General features: G+C 44.0%; 1 long non-coding RNA gene across 1 annotated transcript; it reads left to right on the top strand.

Annotated features, from left to right (window-relative positions):
- Positions 1 to 2,319: 2,319 nt before the first annotated feature.
- Positions 2,320 to 16,227, top strand: LOC106574291 (uncharacterized). Its single transcript, XR_001321512.2, has 5 exons — positions 2,320 to 2,535; positions 11,534 to 11,626; positions 12,674 to 12,756; positions 14,660 to 14,764; positions 15,535 to 16,227. It is a non-coding gene; the product is annotated as an uncharacterized lncRNA (long non-coding RNA).
- The last annotated feature ends 2,782 nt before the right edge of the window (positions 16,228 to 19,009 follow it).

Here is a 19,009-nt window from a genome sequence, read left to right as displayed (position 1 = left end):
CTCCTCTCATCACTCTTTATCTTTCTCTCCTTCTCCTCCTCTCATCACTCTTTCTCTTTCTCTACTTCTCCTCCTCTCATCACTCTTTATCTTTCTCTACTTCTCCTCCTCTCATCACTCTTGATCTTTCTCTACTTCTCCTCCTCTCATCACTCTTGATCTTTCTCTACTTCTCCTCCTCTCATCACTCTTGATCTTTCTCTACTTCTCCTCCTCTCATCACTCTTGATCTTTCTCTACTTCTCCTCCTCTCATCAATCTTTATCTTTCTCTCCTTCTCCTCTGACCATTCGTCAGCACAGAAGGGATCGTCAAAGCAAGGCTGCCAGACACACACACACACACACACACACACACACACACACACACACACACACACACACACACACACACACACACACACACACACACACACACACACACACACACACACACACCAGTGGCGGTCAGTGCCGTTTAAGATGAGGGAGGATCATTTTTTCTTCATGAGCATGACCTTATTTCTATTACAGCATATTGGACGACTGTCATTGATATTCCATTCACCCAGTTCAATGTAACATCAATTGGTTGATACTCAAATGTTCCCTATACCCATCATGAGGTTGCTACAACCTAGCCTAGGAATGAAGTTTACAATGTAGGCGCACACAGGTTTATTCCCGTTTTGTTCCGTTTGCTTCCTTTTAAGAAATGCTTTTCAACAGAATAGGCGGAATGAATATACCCCTGATTACACGTAAACACAGTTCCCTCTTATAACAGCCACCTTGTATTCCTTCTCTTCCCTTCGTTGGTGGACTTCAACCTACGCTGTATGTGACCAGGCGAAAAAACCTTTCCAAGCCAAACCGCTACACACAGCCTACATCGTTGTCACCATATTAACTAAAGTAACGTCATAGTCAGAATAGCTAATAGAACTAACGCGTTAGTAAACCCGTTACAATCATGCAGTAACATTACAGTGTATAGTCAGTAAGCAGTTTAGCAGTTAAACTGGTGGGCCCCAGTGACAAAACATTTGTAATACCAAAAGCTTACCTTGATTTAGGAGAGTTCCAGTGTTGTGTTGGAAAGTCATAGCCAGCTAGCTAACATAGCATCCCTCTGTTTGAGCAGGGTGTTTCAGTAGGCTAAGCTAGCTAGCTGAATTTACTAGCTAAGTGAAAATGAAAAGAAATGACAATCTCTCTCTCTATATATTTCTCTCTTGCTTCTCCTTCATTTGGGAAGAAATGAATTTGTTAAAAACTGTTCAACTATTGTCTTTCTCTCTCTTTGAGTCAACTACTCACCACATTTTATACACTGCAGTGCTAGCTAGCTGTAGCTTACGCTTTCAGTACTAGATAAATTATCTGATCCTTTGATTGGGTGGAAAACATGTCAGTTCATGCTGGAGGACGTCCTCCAGAAGTTGTCATAATTACTGTGTAAGTCTATGGAAGGGGTTGAGAACCATGAGCCTCCTAGGTTTTGTATTGAAGTCAATGTACCCAATGGAGGACGGAAGCTAGCTGTCCTCCGGCTACACCATGGTACTACCCCAGAGAGTGCTGTTGAGGTGTACACCTCAACAGTGTTTTAGTCAGTTATTTGGTGACGTGATTATTTTTAGTATAGTTTTATCTAAAAAGGATAACTTTTTCAATGTTTTACAATTTACATTTTTATGAAATTCACTGACGAGGATGGTCCTCCCATTCCTCCTCTGAGGAGCCTCCACTGACACACACACACACACACACACACACACACACACACACACACATAATGAAAAGAAGCACAGTGGCTAGGGAAAACCCCCTAGACAGGCAGGAACCTAGGACGAAACCTAGGTTCCTCTTCTGACTGTGCCTGTAACAGTGACCAGTATAACAAATCAAGAAACAAGATAATCAACTATCCAGTTTTCAGTTTAGTAATAGAGTAATTGTAATAATTTGTTTCATGATATGTGAGTCAAGTTGACATGTTTGGGAAATCCTGTCATTCCTTTCAGACAATGAGGGCCCCTAATAAAGATGAGAAGAGCACAAACGGCACAAATCAACCGTCGCCTGTCAAGATCAAACTGTAGACTATACAACAGCCAACATTTCAGGATCTGTCGGCTGGAGTTGAGTTTCTTTGTTAGTTCCCGCTTATCTCTAAAAGAAGAAGAAGAAGAAACTGGGAGAAAGTATCCAATATGAAGGGAGTTCTTCCCTCTGGGCTTTCTTTTAGCCTGCCCTCCCTGCCACACCAGTGTGCTCACACTCACACACATCCCTACTCACACACACACTCACACACACCCCTACTCACACAACTCACACACACTCACACTTACACACACCCCTACTCACACACACCCCTACTCAGACACACCCCTACTCAGACACACCCCTACTTAGACACACCCCTACTCACACACCACAGTGTCTGCGTTTGGCTCTCCCTTTCCACTCTGCCTCCATCTCCCTTCCAGGATGCACAGACGACTGCTCTCTCTCTGGGTGACCGGGGCACTGCTGCTACCCTTGTGCTGGGGTGAGTATTCACTGATCTTTGAACTTTGTACTGGCTAGAGCACTGGCGGACCTCAGGGTAATATCTCAATGGTGGATCAAAGAGGGCACCACTTACCCCATGCAGGGGTGTTTAAACAGGACACCAAGAGGGATTGTTGTCGTCATCTGAAGCCGGTACCCAAAGTGAGGATGGCTGAACTGTCAGACAGGGTCAAGGTTAGGTTGGGGGCATTGTGCCCTGGGCATTCCTAGAAACAATATCTAGTGCACTGTGGAGCAGTTTTAAATAGCCATGTACAGGTTGTTGTAACCCTACTGTGGGCAATGATTACTTTCTCAGGCACCAGTGGAGAAGTTTTTCTAGAGAGAAAATAATCAAGGAGCTCTATGGATCCTTTATGGACTCGACCCGGCTGGTTTTTCTGTGGATGAACTTTTTTTATCCAGCCAGAGAGTATAGACTTGCTGGGAAAGACCTCCTCACCAAACCACCTTCTGTTTGCTTTGTCTTATTCTTTCTTGTTGTTTGTCTTGTTTTGGCTGCTGTCTCTGGGAGTCTGTCAGATGCAAACATTTGTCTTCATTGGTTTGTGGAGTTTGCAACAAGAACGAGTCTAGCGCTGTGAGAGTTTCGTTCCATGCTGTTCGTTAACTGTTCTGTTGGGTGATTCCTACTGCTGTAAGAAACAGACCAGATGACAGCGCAGAGGAATTATTACATTTGCTAGCTATAGCTTACCATAGCTTTTAGCAGTGATGCATGTTTTACAGTCTATCTGTAAATACCCCAGGGAGAGTAGTTTTATCGCTTGATATTAAAAAGCATGGTAGACAGGGCACTTGATTTTTTATTTACTTCAATGAAAAGATCTCTACTGCAATATGATATATCAAGAGGAAGTCCACCTGCTAGTCTCGCCGTTCTGTATCATATCTGAGACACCGGCTCATGGATCATAAAAGGACAATATACAAAGTGAACCTGAGGAGATGCAAGTCCTCAGAGAGAGAGAGATACTGTACATGGAGATACTGTACATTCAAAGGACCACCGCACTCTATTCAGAATAGAGCCATAAGATGTTTTTTGGGAGAATATAAGGTTTCCCCAAGCCTTGCTATTCAAGGGATGGGAGCCCTGTGAAATAGGACCGAGGGGTAAAATTTTAGGTTGTGGAGCCTCCTTATCAATATGCCAGAAGACTGAATAACAAAAAAGGTTTTCAATTGGGATAAAACACACAATTACCCTTGGACAAAGCATCATATTTAAGGAAGCTGATGTACAACACATATTTAGAATTAAGTAATGATGCAATGTCATGATCAAACACAAGTTAACCCTTAGCTACAAGGAAAAATGGTAGACTCAGATATGGTTAAAACCAAAACTAAGAACTTATAACCAGATCAGTGGCGATTTCAGCCTGTAAATCTTGGTGGGGCAAACTCCAAAATATTTAGTAGGTGAAATTATGAGGGGAAAAGGGACCAAATTATTAGGGTGAGGCACATGAGCTACTAACAGCTTACTACACAACATTACTTTCTTAGCTACAGTATACATATCTCCCTGGCATATTACATCATTTATGCAGCAGCATACAATACATTTTTGGACTCACCTTGTTGTGCTGTGTTCACTTGAAAAGGAAGGTGGCGCGGCGGTCCTTCGTGGACACATTCTGTCATCAAACTTTGTCATCAAACTCTGGCATTCTTTGGATTTATGGTGCTCTCAAGACTGGGAACTTGTAAAAAAACAAGGTAGAATTATGATGACATCATAGGTTGGAGCTCTAGAAAGAGGCAGAAGTTCCCGACTTGCGATTCCGAGTTGGATGATCGGAGCATGTTTTTTTCCGAGTTTCCAGTTGTTTTGAACCCACTGAAGTCAGATTTCCGAGTTCCCAGTTGTTTTGAGCGCGGCAGAAGTCATGCTGGATTGACAGCATGGCCAATGTTGAATGTTTATCCTTTTAAGCTTGGAAAAGAGACCCATAAATCCAGACTTTGGACCACACATTGACTCCACTGAATAGCAGTCTAGTGATTGCTTTGCAGTTAGCAACTGATTCCTTCCAAAACACTCATTGTTGAATTTGCGATTTCCAACTTGTTGTGTAACATTTATGTCCAATGGCCGATGAGCACCGATATGTTGTATCTATAATTTCTCTTCATTATTTATCTTCATATGACAAGGGTTGAAAAGGATTTGCCAGTAGATTGTCGACTTGGTTCATGATGATGACTGCTAGCTTGCTAGCTAAGATTTTGACATGATCAGTCCAATCAAAGCTACTGTAGGTATAACGTGATTTGACATAATTTTATCTGTGGCCAATGACCTTGAGCCTTCTTGGATGGGCACTTCTAATGTAACTGTATGGCAGCACCCAAGGGGCTTGAGTTTTCGAGCTCTGCCCTTAGATTTTGCGGTGATGTAGTGTCCTCATGAGTGACAGAACACTGAGCCAATCACGGCGCAACTAGAGAACATTAATGTGTTGAAAATCCCAAATTTTTGCATAGTCAACTTACACACAGCTCTGACACACACACTTACCCCACCAGACATGCCACCAGGGGTCTTTTCACAGTCCCCAAATCCAGAACAAATTCAAGAAAGCATACAGTATTATATAGAGCCCTTATTGCATGGAACTCCGTTCCATCTCATATTGCTCAAATAAACAGCAAACCTGGTTTCAAAAAACAGATAAAGCAACACCTCACGGCACAACACCTCTCCCCTATTTGACCTAGATAGTGTGTGTGTCTGTATTGATATATAGGCTACATGTGCCTTTAAAATGTCCTTGAGCTGTTCTTGTCTGTTAATGTTCTGTATTATGTGTCATGTTTTGTGTGGACCCCAGGAAGAGTAGCTGCTGCTTTTGCAACAGCTAATGGGGATCCTAATGAAATACCCCCCCAAAAATGATCAACCCCTACTCTCCATATTTTCCGCTGGCTGCCCCACCACTACAGAAAGCACTGGGCTAGGCTGAAACACCTGCATTTTTGAGCTGCCTTACTCAAGAAAGCAAAAGAGAGGCATTGTTTGCAAACTGATATGTGACACGTATTAATGCGAAAATAACATGCAAAACAGGCATATCATTCCACCTGCCCTGAATGATGGGTCGCCACTGAACCAGAGATATATATATATATATCAAATAAAGTGGCATTTGTAACTTGCGCCGAATACAACAGGTGTAGACCTTACAGTGAAATGCTTATATATATGATTATTTGGATTTGCAACAGAAAATACATGTGGGCTGGACAATCTTGAAGATGCATGACACTATAATAATCAATTAAATCTAATCATCCACTGTGGAAAACAGATACCGTTGATACTCTCATTCATTGCTTGTACACAAAGTCATGTACAGGCTGTGCCTTTGTTAAGCTCGTTTTGTTACTTTGTTTGAGCTTTGCTTTACAATTCCAGTTGATTGGACTGTGTTCCAGCACACAGAGGAGACTGAGAGAAAGGGTGATCTCTATAAACCTCAGGTACTGTCTGACAGTATTGGAGTCAGTGAATGCGTGCCACAGGGCTTCAACAGACCCTATCTGATTTGGTTGTAGTGCAGAGAGAGTCAAACAGTGCCTATGCTCATCAGGGATTGGCCTCCTGTGTCTGGCATCAATCATACATATAAGGGAAACATTTTCATGTACCCAACAACACAGAAATAGAATGAACAGAATCTAACAATGCGAGGCATTTACATTGTTTATTTTTATGTTTTTCATTTAGATTAGAAAATATGTAGGTGCTTGATTATTATATATCAGTGAACATGTTTACAAATGAAGTCTAGCATCAAATTTGATACATTTATTGCAGACTACTCCAAGATACAAAACTACTGTAATCCTGTGATACAGAACAATATCCTGAGGGATTCAAGCCAGTGAGTGTCAGCCTTCCTGTACACCAATTCAAGATGTAGCATGCCTAGAAGATGCCCTGACATTTCTAAGTTGTCATGCTGTGTTGGCCAGTGAACATATGTCATTTTCCCTCCAAGTGCCTCTCTGCATGTCCTGTGGTTGGCCATCACTCTGGAGATCTTATCAAAGCAGCCCAGAGAATGTATTGGGGTAGGAGCTTGGGAGGGAAAGTGAGGGTTGGGGGAGCAGAGCAGGGATAAGGGTTTCTCCATGTGTTGGAGCTGGGTCTCGGACAGACAGAGCTGAAGCCTTGTGAGGTGTCACAGTGATGACAGACCAGTGGTGGATTATAACTGTGCTCAGATGGTGGTGAGAACTCAAGCCACCATGGACTTTACCTATGGGAGTAGTGAATAAAGCTTTACCTATGGGAGTGGTGAATAAAGCTTTACCTATGGGAGTGGTGAGTAAAGCTTTACCTATGGGAATAGTGAATAAAGCTCTACCTATGGGAGTGGTGAATAAATCTCTACCTATGGGAATAGTGAATAAATCTCTACCTATGGGAGTAGTGAATAAAGCTCTACCTATGGGAGTGGTGAATAAATCTCTACCTATGGGAATAGTGAATAAAGCTCTACCTATGGGAGTGGTGAATAAAGCTCTACCTATGGGAGTAGTGAATAAAGCTCTACCTATGGAGTGGTGAATAAATCTCTACCTATGGGAGTAGTGAATAAAGCTTTACCTATGGGAGTGGTGAATAAAGCTCTACCTATGGGAGTGGTGAATAAAGCTTTACCTATGGGAGTAGTGAATAAAGCTCTACCTATGGGAGTGGTGAATAAAGCTTTACCTATGGGAGTGGTGAATAAAGCTTTACCTATGGGAGTAGTGAATAAAGCTCTACCTATGGGAGTGGTGAATAAAGCTCTACCTATGGGAGTGGTGAATAAAGCTTTACCTATGGGAGTGGTGAATAAAGCTTTACCTATGGGAGTAGTGAATAAAGCTCTACCTATGGGAGTGGTGAATAAAGCTTTACCTATGGGAGTAGTGAATAAAGCTCTACCTATGGGAGTGGTGAATAAAGCTTTACCTATGGGAGTGGTGAATAAAGCTTTACCTATGGGAGTAGTGAATAAAGCTCTACCTATGGGAGTAGTGAATAAAGCTCTACCTATGGGAGTAGTGAATAAAGCTCTTGAAGGTCGTCCTCATATGTAGCCAAATAAGAGAGTACAAAGGCTATTGATTACAGTGATAGTGAAAATAATAGTAATGATGAAGACCTTTAGGGGGATTCTGGAGAACATGGGGTTTTCCAGACGTTTTAGCAGCCCATTTGAGCCCCATCCATTCTGACCAGAAGAAAAAACCCACTTCTCCCTATCATATCAGCGGATTAAGAGAAGTCACCTGATTTACAGCTGGAGAATAGTTGTGTTTCCCTAATTCATCCTTCCCATAGTCTGAGTGCAGAAACTGATGCAAGACTTGGCATGTTGCAGTCTGACTTCTTTGCCAAAGGGCTCTTCTATGGTTCTGGGAGGTTGTTGAAGAACCTGTAGTTGACTCATCACAGAGAGTGTTAATGTAAACACTCTCCAGTGCCAGTATGGTATGGCTGCTGAACTGTTATCAGACAGAGCGTGAGTTTCAACATGAGCTGTTTCAGCTTGTTGTCGAGACAAGAGTATACAGGCTCCTCCTATCAAATCAAAACTGATCATCAGGGCCTCCCGAGTGGTGCAGTGGTCTAAGGCACTGCATTGCAGTGCTAGCTGTGTCACTAGAGATTCTGGGTTCAAGTCCAGACCTGGAGTTTCCACTGACACATTGGTGCGGCTGGCTTCCAGGTTTAGTGGGCATTGTGTCAAGAAGCAGTGCGGCTTGGTTGGGTTGGGTTGTGTTTCGGAGGACACATGGCTCTCAACCTTCGCCTCTCTCGAGTCCGTTTGGGAGTTGCAGCGATGAGACAAGACTGGTTGCCTTTATGTTACTCACTTGGAAAATCCAATCATTGTAATATTATTACTTTTCCCCACTAAGGTTCCTTCCTACCATTGTGATTGAGACCTGTGATCAAGAAAGAGAGAGGTCAGGATTTCCTCCTCACATACCTCAAATATGACTTTGTGAGAGTTCCCATTCCCAACTTTCAGCCAAACCCCCCTCTTTGCTACGTCCATATTGTGTATGTCTGGCATTGGTACAATAGCAGCAGCCATATCCACCTTTCTCCCCTTCAATTCCCCATCAGGACTGTCCCCACTTGACCCACCACTGGATCTCCAGCTCTGAAGGGCAGACATTTCCTCTTTTACATTCATTCAAGCTTTTTTCATGAAGGTTAGTCTATCATACAGGCCATGTGGTTGAATAATATGGTGGTAAAGCCATACAGTGCGGTCAACTTCTCATTTCTTGAGCATGTTTGTCAACCAACTCTCCATGAGCATTTTATTCCTCTGCAATTATTGAGAAATTGTTTGACATATCTCAAGCTCAATATGTGGCCCTAAATCATATTACAGGAAACCGCTGTCTCTAGAACGAATCCAAATGTTCATACAGCCATTCACATGTGGCCTTGCTCAACCAAGCACTTCACAAGACATGCGACGGCTCGTTTCGCCAGCTGAGGAGATTCCACCAGGGAAACCTGATGCTCATTGTTTCACACCAGTCCGCTCTGCATAGTGTCACACTGTAGTTTACTGCTCTGCAGTTTACTCTTGGCTGTCCTCTACTGGTATAGAGTCTGATGGATGGAGTTCCAGATACTCTGTGTATTGTCCTGCTGCCAGCTCCATGATGTATCCCCCTGGGGGCCAGACCTCCCTCCTGCCTCCATACGGTTCCATTGTTCTCCTCTGGTGTGTCTCTGCTCCATAACTCATAGAAGTCTCTGCTCCATAACTCATAGAAGTCTCTGCTCCATAACTCATAGAAGTCTCTGCTCCATAACTCATAGAAGTCTCTGCTCCATAACTCATAGAAGTCTCTGTTCCATAACTCATAGAAGTCTCTGCTCCATAACTCATAGAAGTCTCTGTTCCATAACTCATAGGAGAAGTCTCTGTGTGTCTCTGCTCCATAACTCATAGGAGAAGTCTCTGTTTGTCTCTGCTCCATAACTCATAGGAGAAGTCTCTGTGTGTCTCTGCTCCATAACTCATAGGAGAAGTCTCTGTTTGTCTCTGCTCCATAACTCATAGGAGAAGTCTCTGTGTGTCTCTGCTCCATAACTCATAGGAGAAGTCTCTGTTTGTCTCTGCTCCACAACTCATAGGAGAAGTCTCTGTGTGTCTCTGCTCCATAACTCATAGGAGAAGTCTCTGTGTGTCTCTGCTCCATAACTCATAGGAGAAGTCTCTGTCTCTGCTCCACAACTCATAGGAGAAGTCTCTGTGTGTCTCTGCTCCATAACTCATAGGAGAAGTCTCTGTGTGTCTCTGCTCCACAACTCATAGGAGAAGTCTCTGTGTGTCTCTGCTCCATAACTCATAGGAGAAGTCTCTGTGTGTCTCTGCTCCATAACTCATAGGAGAAGTCTCTGTCTCTGCTCCACAACTCATAGGAGAAGTCTCTGTTTGTCTCTGCTCCATAGCTCATAGGATAAGTATCTGTGTGTCTCTGCTCCATAACTCATAGGAGAAGTCTCTGTTTGTCTCTGCTCCATAACTCATAGGAGAAGTCTATATTTATCTCTGCTCTATAACACATAGGAGAAGTCTCTGTTTGTCTCTGCTCCATAACTCATAGGAGAAGTCTCTGTTTGTCTCTGTTCCATAACTCATAGGAGAAGTCTCTGTGTGTCTCTGTTCTATAACTCATAGGAGAAGTCTCTGTGTGTCTCTGCTCCATAACTCATAGGAGAAGTCTCTGTTTATCTCTGTTCTATAACTCATAGGAGAAGTTTCTGTTTGTCTCTGCTCCATAACACATAGGAGAAGTCTCTGTGTGTCTCTGCTCCATAACTCATAGGAGAAGTCTCTGTGTGTCTCTGCTCCATAACTCATAGGAGAAGTCTCTGTTTGTCTCTGCTCCATAACTCATAGGAGAAGTCTATATTTATCTCTGCTCTATAACACATAGGAGAAGTCTCTGTTTGTCTCTGCTCCATAACTCATAGGAGAAGTCTCTGTTTGTCTCTGTTCTATAACTCATAGGAGAAGTATCTGTGTGTCTCTGCTCCATAACACATAGGAGAAGTCTCTGTTTGTCTCTGCTCCATAACTCATAGGAGAAGTCTCTGTTTGTCTCTGTTCTATAACTCATAGGAGAAGTCTCTGTGTGTCTCTGCTCCATAACTCATAGGAGAAGTCTCTGTGTGTCTCTGTTCTATAACTCATAGGATAAGTCTCTGTGTGTCTCTGCTCCATAACTCATAGGAGAAGTCTCTGTGTGTCTCTGCTCCATAACTCATAGGAGAAGTCTCTGTGTGTCTCTGCTCCATAACACATAGGAGAAGTCTCTGTTTGTCTCTGCTCCATAACTCATAGGAGAAGTCTCTGTGTGTCTCTGCTCCATAACACATAGGAGAAGTCTCTGTGTGTCTCTGCTCCATAACTCATAGAAGTCTCTGTTTGTCTCTGCTCCATAACACATAGGAGAAGTCTCTGTTTGTCTCTGCTCCACAACTCATAGGAGAAGTTTCTGTTTGTCTCTGCTCCATAACACATAGGAGAAGTCTCTGTTTGTCTCTGCTCCATAACTCATAGGAGAAGTCTCTGTGTGTCTCTGCTCCATAACTAACAGGAGATGTCTCTGTTGGTCCTGGGCAGGGAAGATGAGGTCGAACACCTGAGAGTTTATTTCTCCCCTGAGGCATACCAAACAAATGAGGTGGGGCTCCAAACCCAGAATCCACCTTCAACGGAACAATGGCTTTTGTTTGCGTGCAAATAACACACCGCGTAATCCTCATGTTGGGTGTATCTGATATGTTTGTAATAGATGTTGAGGAGCACAATGTGACATGGAGTGTAGTTCAGTGAAAGACATAATGGGATATGAGGTATGATATAGATGGCTTTTAGTTTCAGGGCTGACCAGGATTTTGATCATAGTATTTCACTCTCTTCCATTTTCCACAGCAAACAAAGAGGACTATGAGGAGGAATATGATGACTATTCTACACAAACACCAGACTATGACTACACCGCCACCTTCGATTACACCTATTTCAGTAAGCCACTTAACCAGATATCATATCAAATCAAATGTATTTCTATAGCCCTTCTTACATCAGCTGATGTCTCAAAGTGCTGTACAGAAACCCAGCCTAAAACCCCAAACAGCAAGCAATGCAGGTGTAGAAGCACGGTGGCTAGGAAAAACTCCCTAGAAAGGCCAAAACCTAGGAAGAAACCTAGAGAGGAACCAGGCTATGAGGGGTAGCCAGTCCTCTTCTGGCTGTGCCGGGTGGAGATTATAACAGAACATGGCCAAGATGTTCAAATGTTCATAAATGACCAGCATGGTCAAATAATAATAATCACAGTTGTCGAGGGTGCAACAAGTCAGCACACTCAAGAGTAAATGTCAGTTGGCTTTTCATAGCCGATCATTGAGAGTATCTCTACCGCTCCTGCTGTCTCTAGAGAGTGGAAAACAGCAGGTCTGGGACAGGTAGCACGTCCGGTGAACAGGTCAGGGTTCCATAGCCGCAGGCAGAACAGTTGAAACTGGAGCAGCAGCACGGCTAGGTGGACTGGGGACAGCAAGGAGTCATCATGTCAGGTAGTCCTGAGGCATGGTCCTAGGGCTCAGGTCCTCCGTGAGAGAGAAAGAAAGAAAGAAAGAGAGAATTAGAGAGAGCATACTTAAATTCACACAGGACACCGGATAAGACAGGAGAAATACTCCACATATAACAGACTGACCCTAGCCCCCCGACACAAACTACTGCAGCATAAATACTGGAGGCTGAGACAGGAGGGGTCAGGAGACACTGTAGCCCCATCCAACGATACCCCCGGACAGGGCCAAACAGGAAGGATATAACCCTACCCACTTTGCCAAAGCACAGCCCCCACACCACTAGAGGGATATTCTCAACCACCAACTTACCATCCTGAGACAAGGCCGAGTATAGCCCACAAAGATCTCCGCCACGGCACAAGCCAAGGGGGGGGCGCCAATCCAGACAGGATGTTATGTTAGTTCAAGTGTTAGTGTGGCCTCACTTTGTGGTTCTCCTCACCAACATCGTTGATGTCTGTCATCTTTTAAGGTAACACCACCGGTGAGGACTATAGTTTTCATGTAATTCTAGGAGAGAAGAAGAATGTGGAGGAGAAGGATCTTGAGAATAAGGTACAGTATGTTTGGCATTATGGCTGCTTCCTATCTCAGCACACACCACTAATTGACAGCCTGGCTTCATACATCTCCCCATCAATGTATAAAATGAAGGAAAACCCATGTGTTGGATAAGGTCTGCAGACTGAAAACAAATCTATTTTGTTTCTATTTGTCAGTATGTCCGGTTCTGTCTAATGTCCCTAATGCGTCTCATCTAATATGGCAGTTTCTCCATGTCATACAGTGGTGTATTACTGTATTTTAAATGTGATGATGTCATACAGTGGTGTATTACTGTATTTTAAACGTGATGATGTCATACAGTGGTGTATTACTGTATTTTAAATGTGATGATGTCATACAGTGGTGTATTACTGTATTTTAAATGTGATGATGTCATACAGTGGTGTATTACTGTATTTTAAACGTGATGTTGTATAACCAAATGTAAACGTTAATGTCCATGGACTCCCTCGTCCGTTATCACACCCTATACATCCTATACACATCCTGGATCCGTTTTGGGACTTGTCATGCCTCCACAACACGAAAAATTGTGTTTGACCAAATGCAATGCTATTTCTCTGTAAACAAATTGACAACAGACTTTCAGCATGCTTATAGAGAAGGGCACTCAACAGGTACTACACTGTCATAAATTACTGATGATTGAATGAAGTTGATAGAAGTTGATACTAAGAAGATTGTGGGAGCTGTACTGTTAGATTTTAGTGCAGCCTTTGATATTATTGACCATTGAGAAAACTATTTTAGGGATTTTCAACCTCTGCCATATCGTGGATTCAGAGCTATCTAATATAACTCAGAGGGCTTTCTTCAATGGAAGCTTCTCTAATGTCAAACATGTAGGGTGTGTCACACCCTGATGTTTTTGAATTGGTGGCCAGTAATAAACATGTCCTGAACATCTCTACAACTAAGAGCATTGTATTTGGTACAAATCATTCCCTAAGCTCAGCTGAATCTGGTAATGAATGGTGTGGCTGTTGAACAAGTTGAGGAGACTAAATGACTTGCCGTTACCTTAGATTGTAAACTGTCATGGTCAAAACATATAGATTCAATGGTTGTAAAGATGGGGAGAGGTCTGTCCGTAATAAAGATGTTCTGCTTTTTTGACACCACACTCCACAAAGTAATTCCTGCAGGCTCTAGTTTTGTCTTATCTTGATTATTTTCCAGTCATATAGTCAAGTGCTGCAAAGAAAGACCTAGCTGCAGCTGGCCCAGAACAGAGCAGCACGTCTTGCTCTTCATTGTAATCAGAGGGCTGATATAAATACTATGCATGCCAGTTGTTACATCTGCTCCTGCTACGCCCTCTACTTCTCCCTAACCTGCCGCCACTCCCCCAGTGCTCTCTTCCTCTCTGTGCGTGTGTGATTGTGTGGGCGGAGACAGGTGTGCTGCAACCTGTTCCATAATCAAGACCTCTACAAATTCTGTCTGTCCTTGAGCTGTTCTTGTCTATTAATGTTCTGTATTATGTCATGTTTCATGTTCTGTGTAGACCCCAGGAAGAGTAGCTCCGGCTTTCGCAACAGCTAATGGGGATCCTAATAAAATACCAAAAATACCATGATCATTGTAATCCCTCACCGAACACTCTGGTTTTTACCTTTCCAAACATGTCTCTTTGTGGGCCTCCGTATTTTAGATTTGTCACGTTTGAGCAGGAAAAATGTATTTCAGTAAACACAAGGGGTAAATAATGCTGAAGTGTCACATACTGTAGTTCCAGCATTCACAGAGACAGGAGGTCTCTGCATGAGGAGCAAACTTGCCAAGACAGCGATGAAACATACAAACACTAACCCCAGTGAAGAATGTTCTTATAACACTTCCATTCTGCAGCTTATCATGTTCTAATGACCGTTTACTGACCTCTATTCAGGCTTTAGCAATTGGCTCCCCATGCCCACTGCTACTCCTCGGATTGGCTGCTCACCAACTCCATCGATTACTGTGAATGAGACCGAGCACTGCAGAACATACACAGGTACATCTCCTTTCTGACCAAAACTTTCTTTAACATGTCTTTGTCTTTCTTTCGCCCTTCTCCTATTTACATTTACATTTACATTTAAGTCATTTAGCAGACGCTCTTATCCAGAGCGACTTACAAATTGATGCATTCACCTTATGATATCCAGTGGAACAACCACTTTACCATAGTGCATCTAAATCTTTTAAGGGGGGGGGGGTTAGAAGGATTACTTTATCCTATCCTAGGTATTCCTTAAAGAGGTGGGGTTTCAGGTGTCTCCGGAAGGTGGTGATTGACTCCGCTGTCCTGGAGCTTGTTCCACCATTGGGGTGCCAGAGCAGCGAACAGTTTTGACTGGGCTGACTATATTTCTCCTCAATACTATACAGGTTGCAGGACATAATGAATGTGAAAAAGTGCCATGCATTGATAGCACACAGTGGTACACAAGTACACACTAGGACTAGGAAGTTAATCCAGGACCTTGAGGTCAAAGGTCAAGTACCCTGACCACTTTATTTGCGACTCCCATCATTCATAGGCTCATAGCCATAAATATATCTCTCTCAAGGCATTCATGTGAAGGCCCCAAATGGGACGAACGCCGAAGGGCACCTAAGTAACCATCATTTTTCACCCCGTCTAGAATTGAAGGGTCTTGAAAATAAACAAAGTTAATTGCTGACAATATCCTGTGAAAATGCTTTTTTAATGATTTGGAGACAGGGTCATAAACCTCTTGTTTATTTTCTCCACTAATATGCGTTTCTTAATTCTCACAGATATACAGGATCCTGAACTGAGGAGAAAGTTACCCAATATTCTGGAATTGGACTGAGGAGAAAGTTACCCAATATTCTGGAATTGGACTGAGGAGAAAGTTACCCAATATTCTGGAATTGGACTGAGGAGAAAGTTACCCAATATTCTGGAATTTGACCTTTTTAAGAATCAAATGGACAGAGCATGAGATTCTCCACCACTGACTTTCTATACTATAGTTGGAAAAACTCAGTGAATCCTGAATCGTAACTTGTGAAAGAAGCCCACAACTTGAATTCATAAATATCTCCCATAATAATATTTGCGTTGTATGCACGTCTCAAGTTGTAAGATGTGTCCCTTAGAGTAATAATAGCACAAAGCCAATATACCCCACGTATTCCATCTTGTTTTGACTTTATACAAACTAAATATGTATATTATACATGCTGTTTATCTTTTAATACATCTTTTCCAAATATGTTTTGTTTCGGTTTGATATTCTGTTATGAAAATATAATGCTTTCTACAACCATGGTACATTTTGTCTCTTCTCTATGGTCAATGGTTTATAGTCTATGCTTTAATGACATGCAGATGTGAAATGAGACAACCCATGTATTAGTTATAGGGTTCTAATTATCTTCCCTTCCCTAGAAAAGCATTTAAAAGAGAATTATATGTTAACAATAAAACAGAGAAATCCCCAATGAGGTGCAAGGAGGCTTTAGAGCCATTTAACATCTTCTGTTTATTTGAGTTCCTTTTGTATTCTGACATGATCTCAGAGACAGGATTGTTCTTTCTGAACTGCAGCCAAGAAACGGTGAGGATGAGATGACTGTATTAATGCATTCTGGGATGGGCCCTGTACAGGGGTAGAGGGATGGAGCTGGGCCTGTACAGGGGTAGAGGAATGGGGCTGGGCCTGTACAGGGGTAGAGGGATGGGGCTGTGCCTGTGCAGGGGTAGAGGGATGGGGCTGGGCCTGTGCAGGGGTAGAGGGATGGGGCTGGGCCTGTAGAGGGGTAGAGGAATGGGGCTGGGCCTGTACAGGGGTAGAGGGATGGGGCTGGGCCTGTACAGGGGTAGAGGGATGGAGCTGGGCCTGTACAGGGGTAGAGGGATGGAGCTGGGCCTGTACAGGGGTAGAGGAATGGAGCTGGGCCTGTACAGGGGTAGAGGGATGGGGCTGGGCCTGTACAGGGGTAGAGGGATGGAGCTGGGCCTGTACAGGGGTAGAGGGATGGAGCTGGGCCTGTACAGGGGTAGAGGAATGGAGCTGGGCCTGTACAGGGGTAGAGGGATGGAGCTGGGCCTGTACAGGGGTAGAGGGATGGGGCTGGGCCTGTACAGGGGTAGAGGGATGGAGCTGGGCCTGTACAGGGGTAGAGGGATGGGGCTGGGCCTGTACAGGGGTAGAGGGATGGGGCTGGGCCTGTACAGGGGTAGAGGGATGGGGCTGGGCCTGTACAGGCGTAGAGGGATGGGGCTGGGCCTGTACAGGAGTAGAGGGATGGGGCTGGGCCTGTGCAGGGGTAGAGGGATGGGGCTGGGCCTGTACAGTGGTAGAGGGATGGGGCTGGGCCTGTGCAGGGGTAGAGGGATGGGGCTGGGCCTGTGCAGGGGTAGAGGGATGGGGCTGGGCCTTTACAGGGGTAGAGGGATGGGGCTGGGTCTGTACAGGGGTAGAGGGATGGGGCTGGGCCTGTACAGGGGTAGAGGGATGGGCCTGTACAGGGGTAGAGGGATGGGGCTGGGTCTGTACAGGGGTAGAGGGATGGAGCTGGGCCTGTACAGGGGTAGAGGGATGGGCCTGGGTCTGTACAGGGGTAGAGGGATGGAGCTGGGCCTGTACAGGGGTAGAGGGATGGAGCTGGGCCTGTACAGGGGTAGAGGGATGGAGCTGGGCCTGTACAGGGGTAGAGGGATGGAGCTGGGTATATAAGTGAATCATGGGGGGGGGGTGGGGGGGGTGGAGGGGTGTAAGTGAATCATAGATAGAGGGAAGAGAAGGTGTGCAGAAAACACTTATATGCTCATACGTTAGTCTTCTCCTTTGTTCTAACTATAGAAGTTGGGGTAGACATATCTATCATATTTATTTGTACTGAATTTCAGGTTTTTATTTTTTCTTGGAATGACCCTTTCGTTGCCTCCCAAGCCCTAGTACGTAAGGAATCTCTCCTTGCTTCACACTGCTACACTGTTTTGTCCATCAAGCATTCTTAGATGCGCCACAGGACATGCTCACTGCACTGATTAAAAGAGCTGAAGTACGACTACTATGATAATTGGTGTAATGGGGCAGTAAATGTAGCTTATCACAGAGACAATCAATTCATGAAGTCATTGTACTGCTGGAAGGAAACACTAGTCTAGTAGAAACACTAGTCTACATAATGTCTGGTATGGGGTCCCTCAGGGAAGATATTTGGGAGTTATGCCAAAACAAATGTCCATTAAGCTCTATGAGATGGTTGTGTGCAGTGCAGATGCATGGTTTTGCTGAAGCTTTGATGTCATTTTGTTTTACCTTCCTTCTTGTTAATCTGTTGGCAATATGTGCTATTTATAAGACAAGTGAGACTATGGAAGGGAAGATGTAGGTCAGTCTGACTGATGAAGCCAACAGGCGGGTTGCAAAGAAAAAGACCACAAAATGCCATCTTCATTCTCTACCTCGCTCTCTCTCTCTGCTCTGTCTCTTTCTGTATGCTCTCACTGCTCTGTCTCTCTGCTCTCTCTCACTCACTGCTCTCTCTGCTCTGTCTCTCTCTCTGCTCTGTCTCTCTCTCTGCTCTGTCTCTCTCTCTGCTCTGTCTCTCTCTCTGCTCTGTCTCTCTCTCTGCTCTGTCTCTCTCTGCTCTGTCTCTCTCTGCTCTGTCTCTCTCTCTGCTCTGTCTCTCTCTCTGCTCTGTCTCTCTCTCTGCTCTGTCTCTCTCTGCTCTGTCTCTCTCTGCTCTGTCTCTCTCTGCTCTGTCTCTCTCTCTGCTCTGTCTCTCTCTCTGCTCTGTCTCTCTCTCTGCTCTGTCTCTCTCTGCTCTGTCTCTCTCTCTGCTCTGTCTCTCTCTCTGCTCTGTCTCTCTCTCTGCTCTGTCTCTCTCTGCTCTGTCTCTCTCTCTGCTCTGTCTCTCTCTGCTCTGTCTCTCTCTGCTCTGTCTCTCTCTGCTCTGTCTCTCTCTCTGCTCTGTCTCTCTCTCTGCTCTGTCTCTCTCTGCTCTGTCTCTCTCTCTGCTCTGTCTCTCTCTCTGCTCTGTCTCTCTCTGCTCTGTCTCTCTCTGCTCTGTCTCTCTCTGCTTTCAATTTAAGGGCTTTATTGGCATGGGAAACATATGTTAACATTGCCAAAGCAAGTGAAGTAGATAATAAACAAAAGTGAAATAAACAATACAAATTAACAGTAAACATTACACTCACAGAAGTTCCAAAAGAATAAAGGCATTTCAAGAGTCATATACAGTGTTGTAACGATGTGCAAATGGTTAAGTACAA

This window comes from Salmo salar, chromosome ssa02 (assembly GCF_905237065.1).
Source record: "Salmo salar chromosome ssa02, Ssal_v3.1, whole genome shotgun sequence".
NCBI lineage: Eukaryota > Metazoa > Chordata > Actinopteri > Salmoniformes > Salmonidae > Salmo > Salmo salar.
The sequence above is the reverse complement of the archived record's forward strand: the minus strand, read 5'-3'. Positions and strand labels throughout refer to the sequence as shown.